Source organism: Dermacentor silvarum, chromosome 8 (genome assembly GCF_013339745.2).
Source record: "Dermacentor silvarum isolate Dsil-2018 chromosome 8, BIME_Dsil_1.4, whole genome shotgun sequence".
NCBI classification, from domain to species: Eukaryota; Metazoa; Arthropoda; class Arachnida; order Ixodida; family Ixodidae; genus Dermacentor; species Dermacentor silvarum.
Window position 1 is genome coordinate 112299761 of NC_051161.1, and position 19514 is coordinate 112319274.

Here is a 19514-nt window from a genome sequence, read left to right on the forward strand (position 1 = left end):
GCGGAGCGGGGCTGCCGGAACGCGTTGTCGGCGTTGCAAGCTGCGCTGTGCAACGCGCTGTGACGGGCGTAAGTCCGAGACGCGCGAAAAGAAATTATTATCATCATGAGTAATAAGATGAAAAGTTCGCGCGCACTTCCGTAAAATGCTGGGCTACGATCGCCCAGCTTCGGTTCTTCAAGCGTTGCGCGGCCGAGTGCAAGGTTAAGCGTTTTTTTTTTTTTTTTTGCGCGCTTCTAATAGTTAGTTTGAAAAGATTTAACGTAAAAGGCACGCGTTGCCGGTGTTTGGTTTCGGGACATTGGTTTGTGGGTTGTCATTCTCAAAATGCCGAGGAATAACTTTGTAAGGAATGCAAGACAAAGTGTGAGCAACTATGGTGGTAAAACATTGCTGCGGGTTCTATATCTTAACGGGATCGTCTTACGCGAAGGTCGGACGGAAGGACCCTCGGGCAGTTATCTCGTTGGGTAACCATAGAAATGCTTACGCCTTTAAAAGACAATGTGTGTGTGTGTGTGGGGGGGGGGGGGGGGGGGGGGCGGCAGACTCCAGCTCTCTTGCACACACATATCCCATCCTACTTGTTCATTTGTTAATTATCTGTTTAATTTGCTGTTTGCTGACCACAAATCACAAAATGAAATACAATAGCTAAGGTCGTGGAAGCTCATTTCGCTAGAAACGTTGTGTGTGAAACACCACAAGCAGAAGAGCGACGAAGACAGTTGCACTTTTCCTTCTTTATTCTTCTTCGTTTCCACAAATCAGAATTTTCATTGGCCTTCTTCTTGAACTTCATCGTACCACCCGGTCCGTGAAGATCCTTCTTGCAGCAGGATTCTTGAACGTCGGGGTAAACAATAAAAAAAGTTTTGTAAGATTGAGGACACTGGAACAGAATTTAAACGCGCAACGTAAATACGATACACCAACATAACCAGTGATTCCAGCTTGTTTTTCAAAGTAGGATTTGCAACTTGGCATTTTGTTCCGTTTGACCGCGCATCTCTTTCAGCAACCACTTTTCTGGTGGTTATAAGCTTTGTCGTTGAATGACACAATCCTATGAGTAAACGAACACCCTTCGAGCCCGGCCGCAATCGCGCTAATGCAAACGCGAAATATGACGGCGATATATGTGAACCCCTCTCCTGGGCGCCTTCGCAGAACGCGCACTTTAAAACTTTCGGTCCTAAGCTGCGTGCGCCAGTGAGTCGGCGCCCGTCGCCTTGCAAGGCCGTTTCCAGAACGTATCTGCACAGTACACCCCCCACCCCCCCCCCCCCCCCCCCCCCCGGGTAGCGGTATATATTTTTCAACCAAGTCAGTCGGTTCAACCGCGCAGGAAAATTAGCTAAGCGTTGCATCCTGAAATGATTCTGCACACCTGAATGGATATCTCTTGAAGTAGCCCGTCTTCTTCAGGAGTAAGGTATACCCACCACGGTGATGATTATGGCTCATAAATAGAATACCGTGAAATGTAGTAATCGAGGCAGCATGGCTGCAATCACAAAGAAAGAGGGAAAAAAATGTGGTTGATCCCTCTTATATAGGAATCGGTATAGAACACGAAAGTGAAACGTGTCTTCACAGAAGTAGTGTAATGTTTATTGCACATTGATATATAATGTCTATTGGTGTTTTGTGGCTAAAGCGCCCTTAGGTGTTGATGCACCCACGCTGACGCCTGGTGGCACGTCTCCTCCATCACGACTACCAACGTCGATGACCATGAGCAACCATCGTGCATATGGAAGCTGCACTACGCTGCACACGCTAGCACAACGCGAAAGACGAAGCACGTAACTGACACACTAATACAACGCGCAAGAGAAAGCACGTAACTGAATCGTCACCGAGTCAAATCAGCGCGTACAGCGCGTCGTAATTGCAGCCTCCGCGATCAACTTCAGAAACATTTTCAGAGCTAATTGCGGAGGCCAGGCTCCGCTGTGCTGACTATGGTGAACGCCACCTAGGTGGCGTTGGTAGTGCTTCTTGATGCCAGCGTCCCTTCGAATGCTGGCATCGAGGCGTCGTAGTGCTGAGACCACCGAAGCGTTCACTGTCGGTGCGCGTTAGTGTCATAATGCAGTACTTCTCTTTTCTGCTCGTAGGCGGCGGCACCGCCCCGAGCAAGAGCGCGGGTACACGGAGGAGTGTTAAGCCCAGACCACACGTACGCTTGCGGACGCGCGTAAGCTCGCGTCTACGCGCCTTGCGGTTGCCGCGCCTAGCGAGGAATGGCGGTTTGCATCCACAAATACGCGCGACAGCGCGCGCCACTGGCTTCACTTGTTTACACCTTGGCAGACGCCACTTCGTATCAAAATGCTTCAAAATGCTTCAAAGTGCTTCAAAATGCTTCGATATCTATAAACGTAATTGTTATCTTTTTGGAGCTGTTAGATCAGCACGAAAAGTGAAGAAGAAGCACTTTCTTGCATGATATAATTCTGCTTAACTGAGAGTTGAATGTACCGCGCCGTCGCTGCGTAGCCAGGCGCGCCGACGCGAGGCAGCGAGGCAGCCCAGGCGCGCGATAACTGAGAGGAGCTGATCACCGAGATCGCGCCGCGTTTCGACGCGTACGAGCCGTGACGCACCGTCTGCGCATGCGTGGGCGTGCGGACGCGAGCTTGCGCGCGTTTGCAAGCGTACGTGTGGTCTGGGCTTTAGATATATAAGGCGCGTCTGTGTAGCTCTCTGCAAATGCGTTTGTGGCGCTATGGGTTAAACGCTCGGCGATCTATCGTCGCGGACGGAGAGGTCGTGGGTTCGATTTCCAAATTTTGCATGTTTGTGGAACTTTTTCTTCTGGTTTCTTTCTTTGTATTATGTTCTATGACGTATTTCCGTGACGGAAATACGTCAGTGAAGTCTTGGTGGACCCCGGCATAAAACACTTTCGTGTTAAAATGGGCGGCGGCGGGGACTCGACGCTTTACAAACGCGTAGACGAGTAATGTTTCAAACTTGAATTTCATAATGCGAGCCTAAACTTCCACTGACTGCTGCTTTCTGGTAACCTATTACTTAAACATTGTATGGTAATAAAATAGCACAAGACACAGAGTAAAACATAACCACACGAGCGCTCTCTGTTCGGTGTGTGCGCTATTTATTTCATGGCAATGCTACACCAACTGGCCTGCGCTTCAACACTGCTGAAACGTAAGCACTATGCACAAAACTGAACACAGATTTGTAGAAATAGCGGAGTTGCGGTAATGATTTCGCTCCTTTTCTGGATGCATGTTACTCCAGAAAGTCAACGCCACTAATTAAAGTTTATAGGTATTTAAAGAAAGCACGGCGAATAATTCGAATAACGTTATTATTCTACGCCCAGTACCGTTGCTTCAGTTTATGAATTACTGAAAATTCTTTATCCGGCCCTCTGGCCAAAAAAAGCTCGGAGACCCCCTGCTCTAGAATAAATTACTCGGAGAAAATTGTCTATATGAGCTGGTAATTTCTGATATAGCGAGCCGTATCGGAGGGGCACACTACGTCTGAGAAGATTGAAAGACGTATGCAATCACGTACCATGCTAGCACTCGGACTCCGGCTGTTGCGTTTCCAGGTTGGTGCGGCGAGCTTCCCGGGTACGCTCCAACGCGGCTCTGTACGCTGCAGATACTCTCGCGCTCTGATGCCATATGATGTGCTGTTCCTGTGCCGCGGGCAACCGGCCCAAGTTAAGTTCAGGGTACAGAGGGGGGATCATTCGTTCGATGTAGCACTCGTAGCAGGGAAAAGGCTGTGACGGGTGTTGGCAGTGTGGTGGACCGAACAGCCGTTCCAGCGACCGGATGTCGTCGTCGGCCCCACTGGCTTCGGGGGTCGGTGGGCTCGGCCCTTCGCCGGCGATGTTTCCGCGCTCTTCCTGCGCATCGGGGCCCGCGGCGTCTGGGCCCCGCCCCCAAAGCGTCACAATCAGATGATGCGAGCGAAACGATGCACCTCGGCGTGGCGGTGAACACACTATGCGCAACTCAAATGAACTGCAGGGGGCGCTGCGAAAACTGGCCGCGTCTGGCTAAACTGTGCAACATGGCGGTTATACGGAGGTCTCTCTACGAAAGAGCGGACAATTCCAATTATGATGTGCAAGTGTCTCTCTACCGCTACAGTGGCTAGTGTATCCCCGCGTCGCCGCAACCGCTGTTTGATGTACCGTACACTGTAGTTTGATGATTTTCGTGCAGTGTGATGCCGGTTTGCGCTGTTTTGTGGAAGGAAAGCGAGTAGCTGACGCCGACCAAATCATTTTAGCCGATCTGAGAGAGGCACAGTGGGTAATGAGGCTGAAGTGGTCGCACGTGTGTGCAAACATCTGGCGTGACAGCGGACCCGTGCGAGATTCTGATGAAAATCACCAATGTATTCTTGAACCCATTGGTCGTGGAACCGAAGTACTCGTGCACTGTTGGATGGTCGGAAAAGTACAAGCACGTTTCTGCTGCTTTGAGTAACTGTTGAGGCGCGGATAGATAGTCCGGTGTTTCGAGCGTGTACGAGACAGCGGCCGGCGAAGTTGGAAACGTCACGCTGGCCTCGCCAGGATTGCCAAAATATTACAACGTGCTGAGTTTGGTACGTTTAACATGGCCCGCAGCAGCGCACCGACTTGCTCGATCAGCTGTTGCCGCTGTACATGCGCGGCGCGCACTTTCTCATTGTTGTTGCCTTAACACATTTTCGTTCGGCGAAAGCGCAAACTCTGCACGCTCTTTTCAGTCCAGAGAGCAAGCGAACCTAAAATCAAGCTTTGCACTTTATCGCGAGCATGCACTACGAATCTGTGGCGAACCTTTCCCGCTACTTTTGCGTTCCTGTTATATATATTTTACATTCAAGATTTGCGCAACGTGACTGCTGCTTCGCTTAGCTGTAGTTATTGCAGTAGTTGGCGCATTGTTTCTCTCGTAGAGAACAAAACGATAAATAAGAAACCGAGAGATCTGCTTACTACAATAAAAACACATTTGCACACCATGTACATGTATGGCTTCTGCTGCGTAGCCTGATCATGATTGATTACTTCCCGCTGTCTACGAACTTGTCGCTTATATGGCTGCTGTGTAAACTAATGAAATAAAAACAAATATTTCTGTGTAGATTAATGTTAACTAAGCTACTGCATTATGAATCTAATTAATTTTTTATTGTATTCTATAATTTACGTATCCTGCACTTTAAGTGACCAGGACTGTGTTCGCCTCTGAACTGCCAATTTCCTTCAGACACTGATAAGAGATACAATTGCTTTGATAATTACGCATTTTCAAATGAGCCGCTACTAATTTGCACTAGTTACACGGGTAGCGTGTCCAGGTCGCAAGGAAGGCGTACCGCTATGCCACACCATAGTAATTTTGCATGCTGGCGCGTACATGTTGTGCTTACATAGAACGATTTACCGACGTTACCCGGGAGTACCTGAAACTCCGATGTAACGATCGATTTTCGCTGATGTACCATACTCGGTAGTTCCACGTTGTGCGCCGCATGTATCCGATATAAAAGCTTTAATGAAGGAAAGCTTGAGTACCGCGGCGACATTTGCATCATAAACTGCATTACCACGCCGGCTATCACATGAAACTGCTTGTTGCAGCACGCATACGCTGAATGTTATCACGATGGCAGTAACAACCTCAACGCAAACTTCCTGAAGTTCGCTGTAGCGCTTTACTGCAAACATAGTACAAGCAACAGTATCGCATTCTCTTCACACAAACAACAAACCAACCCTCGCCTGAAAAAAAAATGAAAACTTTCTAGAGCAAGATCTTGAGAACATAACAATTGCCGTTATCGCAGCTTATGATAAGATTCGCAATCCATGTGGCTCTTCGACGCCGCAAAACTGCAAAACGCAGCATAATTCCTCGGCTGCGCGGAGTTTCGTTGATGGTGGCGCGCACCCGCTCGCAGTGCGCGTTGTTTGTGCGCGCAGTGCGTTGTTCATGCTGTATTTACAAGGATTAGAGAAAAAAATTAGAGAGGAGCGGACTTGGCTTCAACCTTTCCTATTTCAAGCAAGGAGAATGGATTAAACAGTCATCACCAGGACTGATGTATGCGGATGACATTGTACTTATGGCTGACAGCAAGGAAGACTTGCAGAAATTAATGGACATCTGTGGTAAAGAGGGAGATAGCTTAGGTTTGAAGTTTAGTAAAGAAAAATCGGCAGTCATGACTTTTAATGATAATCGGGGCAGCGAGCATAGGATACAGGAGGTTACGCTGGAGGTGGTGGATAAGTACAAATATCTTGGAGTGTGGATAAACAATGGGGTTGAGTACCTAACGGAACATGAAAAATATGTGACGGCTAAAGGTAGCAGAAATGCAGCTGTGATGAAAAATAGGGCACTGTGGAATTACAATAGGTACGAAGTGGTGAGAGGGATTTGGAAAGGGGTGATGGTCCCTAGACTGACTTTCGGCAATGCGGTCCTGTGCATGAGATCAGAGGTTCGAGCAAGGTTGGAAGTTAAGCAGCGAGGGGTAGGTAGACTGGCTCTGGGAGCACACGGAAATACACCAAATCAGGGGGTACAGGGTGACGGTGACATGGGATGGACGTCATTCGAGGACAGGGAAGCCAGCAGCAAGATAGAATTTGAGGAGCGATTGAGAGAAATGGCAGAAAAGCGGTGGGCAAGGAGAGTTTTCAGTTATTTGTACATGAGGAATGTTGACACAAAATGGAGGAAGCTGACCAGAAAATTGTCAATCAAATATTTGGACTGCAGGAGGGCTGCAAACCAGGAAACAGCGGTTAAGAAAAAGGTTAAAGAAACAGAGAGGGGTCTGTGGAAAACAGGGATGCAGACGAAATCAGCACTGGGGACATACCGAACTTTCAAGCAAGAAATTGCCAAAAAAATATCTACGATAATTCTAGGGGAAGCTCTTTGTTGTTTGAAGCCAGGACGGGAGTATTGCGGACTAAGGCCCGGATTCAGAAATGCTTCTAACCTTAGATCGTTTCCCTACCTTACGCAAGGAGTCCTTCATGCTACCTAAACGTTAGGCGCCCTCAGAAGGCCATCGCGAATTGTAAAAGCTTCCTTTCACCTTCCCTGCGGAAGGAGTGCCTCACCGAAGGAAGTGGAACGTTACAGGCTTCTGGTTTCGAGATTACTTACGAAAAATGCAAAATATTTGTAATGAATTGCCAAAGTAAACTTCCGGCGCTGTTAGAATTGCATTTCTACTTCTATACCAGGGCATAAATTCCATTTCCTTTGTTAATGACGTAAAAATAGCTCAAACATGATGTACATGGCAGGAGATCAAGCTCAGTCTAGCAACTTTGGCAGCATCTGACAGTTCGGTTGGTCAGGCGTCGCTTTCTTTTTTTTTTCGTCTTTTTTTTTTTTTTTTGTCCTGCGTTCTGTTTCGCGCGTGTGTTTATGTGTATTTGCCATGCCGGGCAAAACTTATTTCACGGAGGAAGAAAAATTTGCTGTGGATTAACTCAGTTATGCCTGGGTTTGCGTAGCGAGAGGTACCGTTAATCTTATTGTTTAGCTTGGTTCTCTATACGGTTAGATCTTTATTGTTTAACTCCGTACGTCTGAATGTTTAGGTTTGGTTGTTACCTCTCGTTAAGTTATGGTTATATTAAGGACTAGAAATTTTTAAAGTGTAACGTATTTATTGTGAACGTCTTCATCATGTTGTTTCTCAATTGCCACAAAGACGGCCCGATGGTCGATGAGGCGGGAGGATAAGGCGTTGTCGTCCAGTGACTTGAATGGCACGTACACACTAGCGGCAAAACGCGCGCGGCGCTCCACCGGCGGCAAAACGCAGCAGCGGCAGGGCGGCCACACCAACCGGCGGCGCGCCGCTGCGGCAATCAAGTGACAGACTAGACTCCTCTCCCCTTCTCGAACAATCCGGGATCTCACGCGTGCAGATGATAGTGCGAAACGAGAAACAAGTGGTCGGGCGGGTCCGCATGGCACCAGTTTTTCGCGCGCACGTCACGGAAGCGGACCGCTCTCATTGGTCTCCTTCATCCGCGGCACGCGGCAAACCGCAAGAAATCGGTCCAGGAACGATCCCTGCCGCGGCAACAAAAACCCGTTTCGTGGCTGCTTTCGCGGCGCGCGTCTTGCCGCCGGCGGCGCGCCGCGCGCGTTTTTCCGCTAGTGTGTACGTGGAAGAACACGTTTCGGGTGCTATCCTCATCTGAATCCACTCGCCTGGCCGCTTTGTACTTACGACGCTTCTCGAGGCGTGCGGCTCGTTCTTCCTCCGTCTCTTCTGCGTCGTCTACACCGGGGCTTTTAATCTATGCACCCAGTAACCCCAGGGAATCCTCCAATGGCATAGAACCTAGTCATGACTGACCTCGCTTCACTGGGGTTTGGCAGCCGAACGTACTTGGGATACAGACGTAGGCATATCAGCCGTGTCTTATCCACGGTGGAAGAATATTACACCGTGGTCTTATCTCAAATGCATCGGCATATAGAGGGTTGGGATACACACTAGAGCACTGCACGGGCTCGGGCTTACCCGAAAGCCCGGGCCGGGCCGGGTAGAGCAGTTTTTTTCACGGGCTCAGGCCGGGCTCGGGCACGGCGTGTGCTTTTTGACCCGGGCCCGGGTTTTTTGACGCGGGCCCGGGCCGGGCTCGGGCTTTCTGCGAGTTTTTCTCGGGCTTCTCAACTCTGAAAAACATGTATTTTTCGGTCTCGGGTCGGGTTCGGGCCGGTTTCGAGCCGGGCTCGGGCTTAAGGTAAAGGGGTGGCGGGCCGGGCCGGGCGTGTAACGTAGATTATTTCCGGGCCCGGGTCTCGACATAAAAGTTTTGATCGGGCTCGGGCGGGCCGCCGAATGTAAAACGGGCCCGGGCGGGGCCGGGGCCCGGGCGGGGCCGGGCCGCAAAAATCGGCCCGTGCAGTGCTCTAATACACACACGTACAAGGTCGCCTACAACACTTTTCATGACACCCGTTCCGTGAAAACGCAGCGCGATGAGGACCTTCAACAGAGCAGGTGGCGGCGCTCCTCTGTTGTCAGTGTTACAATGCAGTTGCAGCTCTGCCAGGATGGCTGTAACAGCTCGCTTGGAAAAACGATACCGGGCTAGAAACTCCACTTTGTTGTAGTGTTCCAGTAGATACTGCCTGTCAATCACATGCCGGACTTGAGTCAACGGCGGAGGCTTGTACACAGTCCCGTAAAGAAGTTTCATTTGCATGTCGAAGAAACCTTGTATAGCTTTCGAAGCTATCGTCTTGGGATAAATATCGCGAGGCCGTCATTCTCGCCGCTCACTTTTCACAGAAAAACAGAATCACAAAAGAAATGGCACAAAGCGCAGTCTGCGGAACCAAACTGGACGTCAATACACGGCGGCTGGCTGCCGCGGCGGCGTTGGCTGCGCACGGCACCTATCCAAGCTGAGCGTACCGCGTGCAATGTCCTGCGGTGAAGAATGCGTTCAGGTAGAGGAGCGCGGTTAGGAAGCATGAAGGTAGCATGCTGGCTCCCTAAGCGCGAGGAAGCACCAAGGAGGCCCTAACTTAGTGCCGCTTAGTAAAGGACGTTCCAGAATTGACGCCAGGTCGCCTTACAGCGTGTAAGACGTCCTTAGTAAGGAAAGGAGTGTTTCAGAATCCGGGCCTAAGATGTACCGAGTCAAGTACCAAGGTATAGACACGTTGTGCTGTCCGATCGGTGACGTGGCATAGGGAGTTTTAAATTTGGCGCGCTCAAAAGCACCACGCCTTGCTTGCGTTCTTGGGTACCCATTTTGCTTTCTTTGTATACCTTTTTTCATTCTTTCGGAAACCACCTGGTAAACAAAGATCTAAAACTTCCTGCTTAGGGAGCTTGTGCTCGAAGCATCGGTTGGTTTGTCCTGAGATGTCAGGAAATCGTGCTTGTGCTCAAGTGTCGAAGATTTCCGGCTGTTATTGGCTGTTATTTGCAATCTAGCTGTAGCTCGCCCGCGAATTTACCGCCTCCATGGTAATAAATGTCGCTTTTGATATACTAAGACTGCCCGCAACACTTCGTATGGAAATGTTACATCGATGGTTCTCGTATTTTGTTCTTTACAACGGAACGTAGTTCCGAGCAGCTTTTCGAGTAAAATAAAATAAAAGTTTCACATCCGACCGCAAAAATGACCAGTTCAAACCAGTTGTGCTGACGGGTAACACGTCTCTCTTCGTCTCTGGGCACTACAGGCAAAGCGAAATCGTTGGCGACAGTTACGACTTTGCAAACATGACAAGCGATATGTAACGAAAAAAAATAATACATAAATAGAAAGCTCACCCAAACGAAGCTGTTGCAAGTTCCTACTGATTTCACCTTCCATGGATCGTGGGTGTACTCCGTCTCGTGGCAAGTTATCCATTCTCGATATAGGCGCGATTCCGCTTGGTATGGCCGTTGGCTTGGTCCGGCGGATGTCTTCGTTTACGGCACTATCGTCACTGAGGACTCTAGACGTTAGCTGTCCTCCTTATCCTCTGGTTGTCGAAGCAACCCCACCGGGAGAGAGTATTCCTCCCTCCCATCTCCTCCTTTCTCGAGACAAATTCCTTTTGTCCCTCTTCACGCACAAAACCCCCCAATCCAGGCGCCTGGCTCATCGGGCACCCCTTCTCGTTCCTGGAAGAAGGCGGAGGGGGGCTGTCGTGTCCGAAATGAAAGTTCGCCCACTGGCTACCGCTGACAGCAAAACTGTGACCTCCTCGAGCGGCTCTCTCTTCTTTCTGTTTTATCCCCGCCTCCCCTTCCTCCAGGTGCTGACTCGTGGTCCCCAAGGTGTAGGAGAAGAATAGCACATCTTCCACTTTACCATCTCTCTCTCAGCTGATCAGTGATGGCCAATCTTTCACCCTTCCCAACAATAATCTCTCTCTCTCCTCTCTTCGGCGCGTGCTGGCGGGTGGCGTAGAACTGGAGGGTACTTGTTGCCGGCAGAGAGTTAAGCGGCAATTACAGTAGTATTGCGTGGTTCAATATATAGCGGCAACCACGGACATGCACGCGATATTCAAGCGACGTAACAGGCCATCGCCTAGGAGGTGGTGGACAGGCAGACCGCATCGCGGAGCAACCTCACGGACGCGACATCGCGAAAAAAAAAAAAGTAAGTTGCGACAAATTTACATTGTCGTCCGAATTAATACATTCGCGCGCCCGTAAAGAAATCGGGAACATGCCCCCATGTTTTACCCGAGCTGTATTAAAGTTCGCTTTAATCGTTCTTTTTTGCACAAAGAAGTGAAGGTTTATTACACACGGCCAAAAAAGGTTAGACCGCAGTGGCCCACCACCGTGTGAGGGCCGCACCTCATCAAGATTGTGAAAACCTTACGCAGTTATACGGTGTATTTCCTTCTTTACCTCTGGTCCCCTAATCACTTCCGTCGTATTGTTGTGTTTGTGCACTAGGAGAATGCTCGCGCAGTCTTTTGCTGGCTCCATTTAGTAGGTACGTTCCGGAAACGCGCCGTTGCAATATGGAAGCCACGGGGCCGTCCGGAGTTGACGGCTTTACTTGACCGCTCTGCTTTGAAGTAAATAAGGCTCGATGGAATGGTCTTTCTCGGTCGCATGCCTGTGCGAGAGAAATTGATTCGTGGGAGTCACCCTGGACAGGGTCATCGACCGCGCTGCCTTTCCAGGCTGAGCCTCGACTGTCCCCTTTTCTGGGAATCTTTCCCGGTGAAATCTGCGCGTCTCTTTGTCAGGTTCTATCTTTCAGCGAGTTGGTCGTTAATTTTTTTTTAACGCACAACACGAGGACGACGACAAGGCACACAAACACTCGCGTGTCCCCGACTTCTTTTCTTGCTGAACATTCTTTGGGCGCTTTCTCGCACACTTGGAATCGGCGTATGCGAAGCTTCTACTAGCTAATGGTGCATTACGACAAGTTCGAGATGCGCTCTAGATTTCAATGACGAACGCGTCCCTGAAAGAATGTGTAACTTTTATGTGTAAACCTATCTAATAACAAGACACAACGGGCGGGATTTTGATCTTGTAGGAACGCGCCACAGTGCGATGAGAAAGACGCAGCGAAATCTGGAGGATGAACGCGGCCTGTAGCTTCTATCTTATCGTCCAAGGCTCTACATCTACATCTTATCGTCAGCTAGTATAGATAAGCGAACAGCTTTCTTCACCGTTTTCGCCCGTTTTCGTGATTATTCGATGAAGAGACATTACCGTGCATTTGGTGCATGTTAAACCCAGGTAGTCAAAATTAATCCGGAGCCCCGCTCCCCCAATTGCGGCGTGCCTTATAATCAGATCGTGGTTTTGGCAAGTAAAACAGCAGAATTTAATTCGATTGTTAGAAATATTGCATTGCGCTTGAGTGCATCTTTTACGATTGCCGCCTTTATTTCCAAAAACAGCGTACTAAAAAACTGGCTTTGTGGCTTTGAAGGCAATATAAATCCAAAGGAGACGTGCTGTAATTTAAATGCATTCACGAAGCAGTCAGTGCAAGCACTTTTCCATTCCACGAGTTGAAAAGCACAACATGCATTACAATGAATCAACGAGCGCTTTATCCGTTCCAATCAATTAGGGAACGAAGCCCTGACAAAAAGCAACAAAAATGAAGTCTGAGGAAAAGAAATACAAGCATATATTTCACAGGGGTGGTATGCAGACATAATTTATGCCAGCAGGCAATGACTAAATAACATTTCAAAAAGACACGAGATGTAATAGGAATTATTGGAGAATGGAAGATCTACAACAAAATTGCACGCAAGAAAAAATACTACCGAATCATGCATTAAGAACCAGTATTATTTGATACTAATAATGGATATTGCTAAAAGGAAGCCGAAGACAGCATAGATATCATGGAAGGCGTCATCCTTATTTAACGTTGTAGGCAATAAATATTGTAGGCTCAGTTCTCCGTAGTTTGTTCTTATTTATTTATCTCGTAGAAACACATTGATGCATGCGTGCCATTTTAGAGAGAGCCTTAAGATGTTCAGAGACAGTTGGCAGAGAAACTCTTGGGGAATATAGGTAATCTGTATTAAAAAAGGGACACATCTGTAGCGCTGCACTGCCGATCCGGGCAGCATTGCATGTGTAGCGTGCGTTGGAAAATGTGGCCCGACTATTACTAACTGAATGAACAAGCGTGGTGTGAGCGCGCACAAACAAACATGAATAGAGCTCACACTGAATGACTGCAGACAACGACCGTCAAAACTCTGGCAGCAAGCGGATACGCCGCAGCGGCGAACGTACGTGCGGTCTATCGCTTCAACGGAAACTGAGCGCAAAAGGTCAGAGCCGTGTGGAGATAAGAGACGGTGCGAGCGAGCGACGATCGCGGTTGTTGGCAGCGTAGAAGTGCGCCCCCCCCCCCCCCCCCCCGCTCCCTCCGGCGCTGGCTTACCGCTTCCTTGCTTGCGCGTGGGAGAGATAAGAGACTGTGCGGACGAGCGACGAGCGCGGTTGTTGGCAGAGAAGTGCCCCCCCCCCCCCCCCTGCTCCCTCCGGCGCTGGCTTTCCGCTTCCTTGCTTGCGCGTGGGAGATTGAGTGCGTTCGCTCTCCGTGATAGCGCGCGGCGAAGATTTTATCTATACGGAACCTCACGGCGACGGCGACGGCGACGCCAACGCCGATGGCAGAAATCCGGTTGAAGTGTCCATATAATTGCTATCGCAATAAAAATACCTACATGGAGAATATTGTATTTGAGAAAAGCCCCCCCCCCCCCCCGCTCCCTCCGGCGCTGGCTTCCCGCTTCCTTGCTTGCGCGTGGGAGAGATAAGAGACGGTGCGGACGAGCGACGAGCGCGGTTGTTGGCAGAGAAGTGCCCCCCCCCCCCCCCCTGCTCCCTCCGGCGCTGGCTTTCCGCTTCCTTGCTTGCGCGTGGGAGATTGAGCAACGATTGAGTGCGTTCGCTCTCCGTGATAGCGCGCGTCCCCGCACGCTTCCGCTGGGGCATACGGCGCGCGGCGAAGATTTATCTATACGGAACCTCACGGCGACGGCGACGACGACGGCGAGTAAAAAAAATTGACGACCAACTCGCTCAAAGATAGAACCTGACAAAGAGACGCGCAGATTTCACCGGGAAAGATTCCCAGAAAAGGGGACAGTCGAGGCTCAGCCTGGAAAGGCAGCGCGGTCGATGCATCGTGGGAGTCCAGAGTGACTCCCACGAATCAATTTCTCTCGCACAGGCATGCGACCGAGAAAGACCATTCCATCGAGCCTTGTAGCGGTCAAGTAAAGCCGTCAACTCCGGACGGCCCCGTGGCTTCCATATTGCAACGGCGCGTTTCCGGAACGTACCTACTAAATGGAGCCAGCGAGAGACTGCGCGAGCATTCTCCTAGTGCACAAACACAACAATACGACGGAAGTGATTAGGGGACCAGAGGTAAAGAAGGAAATACACCGTATACCTGCGTAAGATTTTCACAATCTTGATGAGGTGCGGCCCTCACACGGTGGTGGGCCACTGCGGTCTAACCTTTTTTGGTCGTGTGTAATAAACCTTCACTTCTTTGTGCAAAAAAGAACGATTAAAGCGAAATTTAATACAGCTCGGGTAAAACGTTGGCATGGGGGGCATGTTCCCGATTTCTTTACGGGCGCGCGAATGTATTAATTCGGACCACAACGTAAATTTGTCGCAACTTTTTTTTTTTTTTCGTGATGTCGCGTCCGTGAGGTTGCTCCGCGACGCGGTCTGCCTGTCCACCACCTCCTAGGCGATGGCCTGTTACGTCGCTTGAATATCGCGTGCATGTCCGTGGTTGCCGCTTATATTGAACCACGCAATACTACTGTAATTGCCGCTTAACTCTCTGCCGGCAACAAGTACCCTCCAGTTCTACGCCACCCGCCAGCACGCGCCGAAGAGAGGATGCGCGCGGCCATCACTGATCAGGTGAGAGAGAGAGAGAGATGGTAAAGTGGAAGATGTGCTATTCTTCTCCTACACCTTGGGGACCACGAGTCAGCACCTGGAGGAAGGGGAGGCGGGGATAAAGCCGAAAGAAGAGAGCGAAGCTCGAGGAGGTCACTGTTTTGCTGTCAGCGGTAGCCAGTGGGCGAACTTTCATTTGGACACGACAGCCCCCCTCCGCCGTCTTCCAGGAACGAGAAGGGGTGCCCGATGAGCCAGGCGCGTGGATTGGGGGGTTTTGTGCTTGAAGAGGGACAATAGGAATTTGTCTCAAGAAAGGAGGAGATGGGAGGGAGGAATACCCTCTCCCGGTGGGGTTGCTTTGGCAACCAGAGGAGAAGGACAGCTAAGGTCTTGAGTCCTCAGTGACGATAGTGCCGTAAACGAAGACACCCGCCGGACCAAGCCAACGGCCATACCAAGACTAAATTTATCGAAAATTTGGGATACGTGCATTGTAAACTCTCGGTGCGATGTTAAATGAGGTTGGATCAAACATAGACATTTGTAAAAAAAAAAAAAAACTTTTTCAAGTGTTAGAGCGTGTGATATGGTCGCATTCAGCTATGCTTCCCAGTGTCCCGACATAGCTGTAGGTTGCACCAGATTTATATTTTGTGGAAAGGAGAGGGGGCTCAAGGCAAGTGCTGTAAAGGCGAAAGCCTTTTCGAAGGAAAGAGCAGGCTTCGTCGTCGGGGACGGACAAGCCTTGATACAAAGAGACAATGCGTCAGCTCGTCTTCAGGGTTTCATTTCTTCTTTTCCTTTTCGTGTCCATGCACCGAATTCCACGTGCCACGCGCACTCCTTCAAATTACTTCAAATCTCTTTCTCGGCGGCTTCTATGCGCCGCACCGTGTAGCAGACGACGCTACCACTATACTTGACACGGGCGTTTCAACACTCCCGGCGCGAGATGTGCTAGGGGCACATTTCTAAAGGATACAAGCGCTGCACTGGTCGCGAGACTACCTGGTCGTTTGACAATTTCAAGAGACTGGCACGAACCAGCCCATCAGAGCGCGTTCTGGCGAAAACTTCTATGACATGCCATGTAAACAAAAAATAGTCTCCAACTGCACTGCCTCGTTAGAGTTCATATAACGTACGAAGCTCTCGCGAAGCACGCTTAAGGCATAACGCATTGTCAGAATAAACAACACGGGGGTAGCCGCGGCGAGAGGTGAATCGGCGAAAAGCTTCTAGAAAGCATTCAGTGTTAGCAAGTGTTACAATCTCTAGATAAATGGCTCGTACTACGACACACGTAAAAATGACAACATGGGCTTTCACAACAGGTTCACCTGTCACATATATCGGCCCCGCAAAATCCACTCCTACTGTGTCAAACGACTTAGCCATTTGCACGCGCTCTACAGGCAGTGGTGCCATTGGGAAACAGGCGGGTTTCGCGCGGAAACAAGCACACCATGAGCACTTCGCGATCACTTTCTTCACGCACTGGCTGGCGGCCTGAGTCCAGAATCTCTGACGTAGCTCTGTCACTGTAACTGCTATTCCAGCGTGGAAGAGACGCTTGTGAGCACTGTCGGCGATCAGCTGCGTCACTCGGTGATCGCCAGGAAGCAGTCGAGGGTTCTTGACGCTAGGCTGAGTAACTGCGTTCTGTAGTCGTATTCTTATGCGTAGAAGTCCATCGTCCACCCGAAGAAATGGGTGGAGATCTTTTATCCACGATGATGCTTCGATGGCGCACCCAGCTTTCAGTGATGCTATTTCTGTTGAGAAAGCTTGGGTTTGGGTGTAGGAATACCAGTAAACTTCTGCTCTGGCAATTTCTTCAATCAGTAGCACATTTTTATTTTGACGGCTTAGTCGTCTGGAACCATCGGCCAACCTTAGGATCCAGGCGGTCACTCTAAGGACGCGAGTCCAGGAGCTATATCTGCTCAAGTCGAAGAGTGCTGGGTGGGGCTCTGTCGACGCATGTAGCACGACGGTACCGGGCGCACATTCTTCTATCATAAGTTGTGGTCAAGTGTCTACAGTTGTTGTCGGAGGCCATTCAGTCCGCGTCGCTAGCCAAGCTGGCCCTCTCCACCAGAGGTCGTTGGTGCAGAGTGAACGCGCTGACGTTCCCCTGGATAGCAAGTCTGCAGGGTTGTCCCTTCCAGAGCAGTAGTTCCATCGTGAAGGGTCTGTAAGGTCTTGCATTTCAGAGACTCGATTACAGATGTACGGCTTCTACGTCGTGAAGGATCCAATCTTATGTATGCGAAGCGATAGCATTTTAAACAGGTCTTTCTTGAGGTTGGGGCCTTTCTCTGGATGATCATTCAAGGATGTCGCTCCGGCCGCATGCGATAACGCATCAAAAATGGCCCGTAGCTTATATAGTAGGCGTGGAAGACTCCTTGATGACTTCATGATGTGTCATGTAATAAGTCTTGTTCTGGACTGTATCGTGCGAAGGTACGGGTTCTGCATGACTATCTTTGGGATACTGCGTGACCGCCGTATCGTACTGAAGTAGAAGGTCTTCGTTCTTGAACAGTAGGCGCAGAAGGCATTGTAACGTTTTTATCGATACCATCCGGTTGTCTTTAGGTTCGACATCAAGCGCCTTCCAAGGAAGGCTTACTTCGTAGCGATCGTCGCGCTGCTTGACATTGTTAAATTTTTCCAAATAGTATTATCATGTTCAGACGAATCTGGCTGATCAGTTATACCCAAACTCTCAAGCTGCCAGAATTTCTGCAGTGATGTTGATAGATCGTCGAACATGCAACACGAAGTACGGAGCACACACACATTCGTCTGCGTCCGTCGATTGAGACATCTGTCGTTGCTAATTGGGCCTTGCAATACCCATCCAAGTGCCGATCTCCTAGCAACCAGTTCTTTGTGGGCCTCATCCCATGTCACTTCTTCTCTTAATATTTTCCAACTCTGGTCTGCCCCGATTAGCAAACTAATTCCTGGTTCCTGTAGTGTTCCAGGATAATCAACCGCGTCAGCGAGGGGCCTACAACGACTCTTTATTATCTTCACAAAGTCGTCGTCATGCGGAATCTCCACAATATCCTCGCAAATGTGCGGGATTTCAATAGCCTCAATTTCCACAAGGGTCCCATCAAACTGACTCTTCAGTGCAAGCTTAACTATTTTTCGTCGAGCAGTGCGGCTGGGACTTTGATGGCCAAAGACGCGTATGCATAAGTCGACTTCATCTATGACTTCGAGCTTCAGTTTGCGCGATAGTTCTTGGCTAACAAAAGTACGTTGGCTGCCGCTGTCAAGAATGCCTCGTACGTAGCAGCAAAGATTGCTGCCCCACATCCATGCTCTAAACGTCTGAAGTAGAATAGCAGTGTCAAATCTGCAACGGTTCTTGCTGCCTACTTGTGTAGCATGCATCGATGCGCTGCTGAGAGACTGCTTTGATTCAGGTGCAACCGCCTGCGATCTGGTCTTATAACACATAGATGAGGCATGTCTGCCGGCGCAGTGGGTGCAACTAACCTTGCGGCGGCAATCCTGGGCCCGATGCCCCTTGGTAGTGCACCGGAAACAGCTGCCGCTTGCCGTGAGCAGACGCCTTTTCTCGTTGTGGTCCAAGGAGGAGTCACACTCTGATGTTGCATGACGCTTCTCGCAAAAGACGCACGTTCCAGTGGTACTGTTTTTAAGCACTGCTGCCGATGACGCTCGTGTCTGTCGGCGACCGGATCCGGGCAGCAGGTACTGTCTGCTGGATCCCTCTAATGGACCGTGAGCCGTTCTCTCCCTGCAGTCAACCTCGACGTGAAAATACTGCAGGACATCTTCAAGGTCTTCCTCCGCTGTTGGCCTTAAGTTCCGATCGTCATTTACCTTAAGGCTTCTGTGTCTATGGAAATTTACCATGACGTCTTGAGGGATGGCTTTCGTTAAAACTTCGCCGAGCATTGCTGCATACGACGACGCAGGAACTCCGAGACCTCTCAGTCCTCTTATATTCACCTGTACTAAATCGTACAGGTTCCGCAATCCCGTGACATGGGTCGAAGAGCTCACCGGAGTGAGGGTACGCAGGTTCTCAAGGTACTTTGCCTCGATGATCTTGGCGTTCCCGAAACGTTCCTTGAGAATCTCAATGGCATCGGCGTAACTGTTCTCGGTGGTAAGGATCCCTGCGATAGCCTTGGCTGCCGGGCCGTCCAGAAGAGAGCGGAGATACTGGAACTTCTCGATGTCACTGAGACGGGAGTTCTCATGCACGTTGTTGCGGAACACGTCCCAAAACGACTGCCACTTCATCGTTGATCCATCGAATCTCAGGAGGTCCAATTTGGGCAGTCTTGGTTCAAGTGCGGCAGGGGCACTCACTTGGGGACCGTTCTCGCCAGAAGGCAGCGCGCTGGTAGGTTGTATGGGCGGCGGCTCTACACGAACACCTGTACCAGTGGCCGGATGATTAGACAGCTCCAAAATATGGTGTCGCAGCAGTCCTAGGGTGCCAGCGGCCTGGTCTTCATATTCCAGTACGGAATCGTAGTCGGCTGCGACCTCATCGTCAGACATCTCGGCATGAATCTCACCGTTGATCT

The 19514-nt window shown here is 50.0% G+C and overlaps 1 long non-coding RNA gene across 1 annotated transcript; it reads right to left on the reverse strand.

The window, feature by feature from the left end:
- Positions 1 to 728: 728 nt before the first annotated feature.
- On the reverse strand, positions 729 to 3990 carry LOC125947318 (uncharacterized). The gene is made up of 2 exons (XR_007468180.1): positions 3556 to 3990; positions 729 to 843 (listed from the first exon to the last, which is right to left on the reverse strand). It is a non-coding gene; the product is annotated as an uncharacterized LOC125947318 (long non-coding RNA).
- Between the last annotated feature and the right edge of the window lie 15524 nt (positions 3991 to 19514).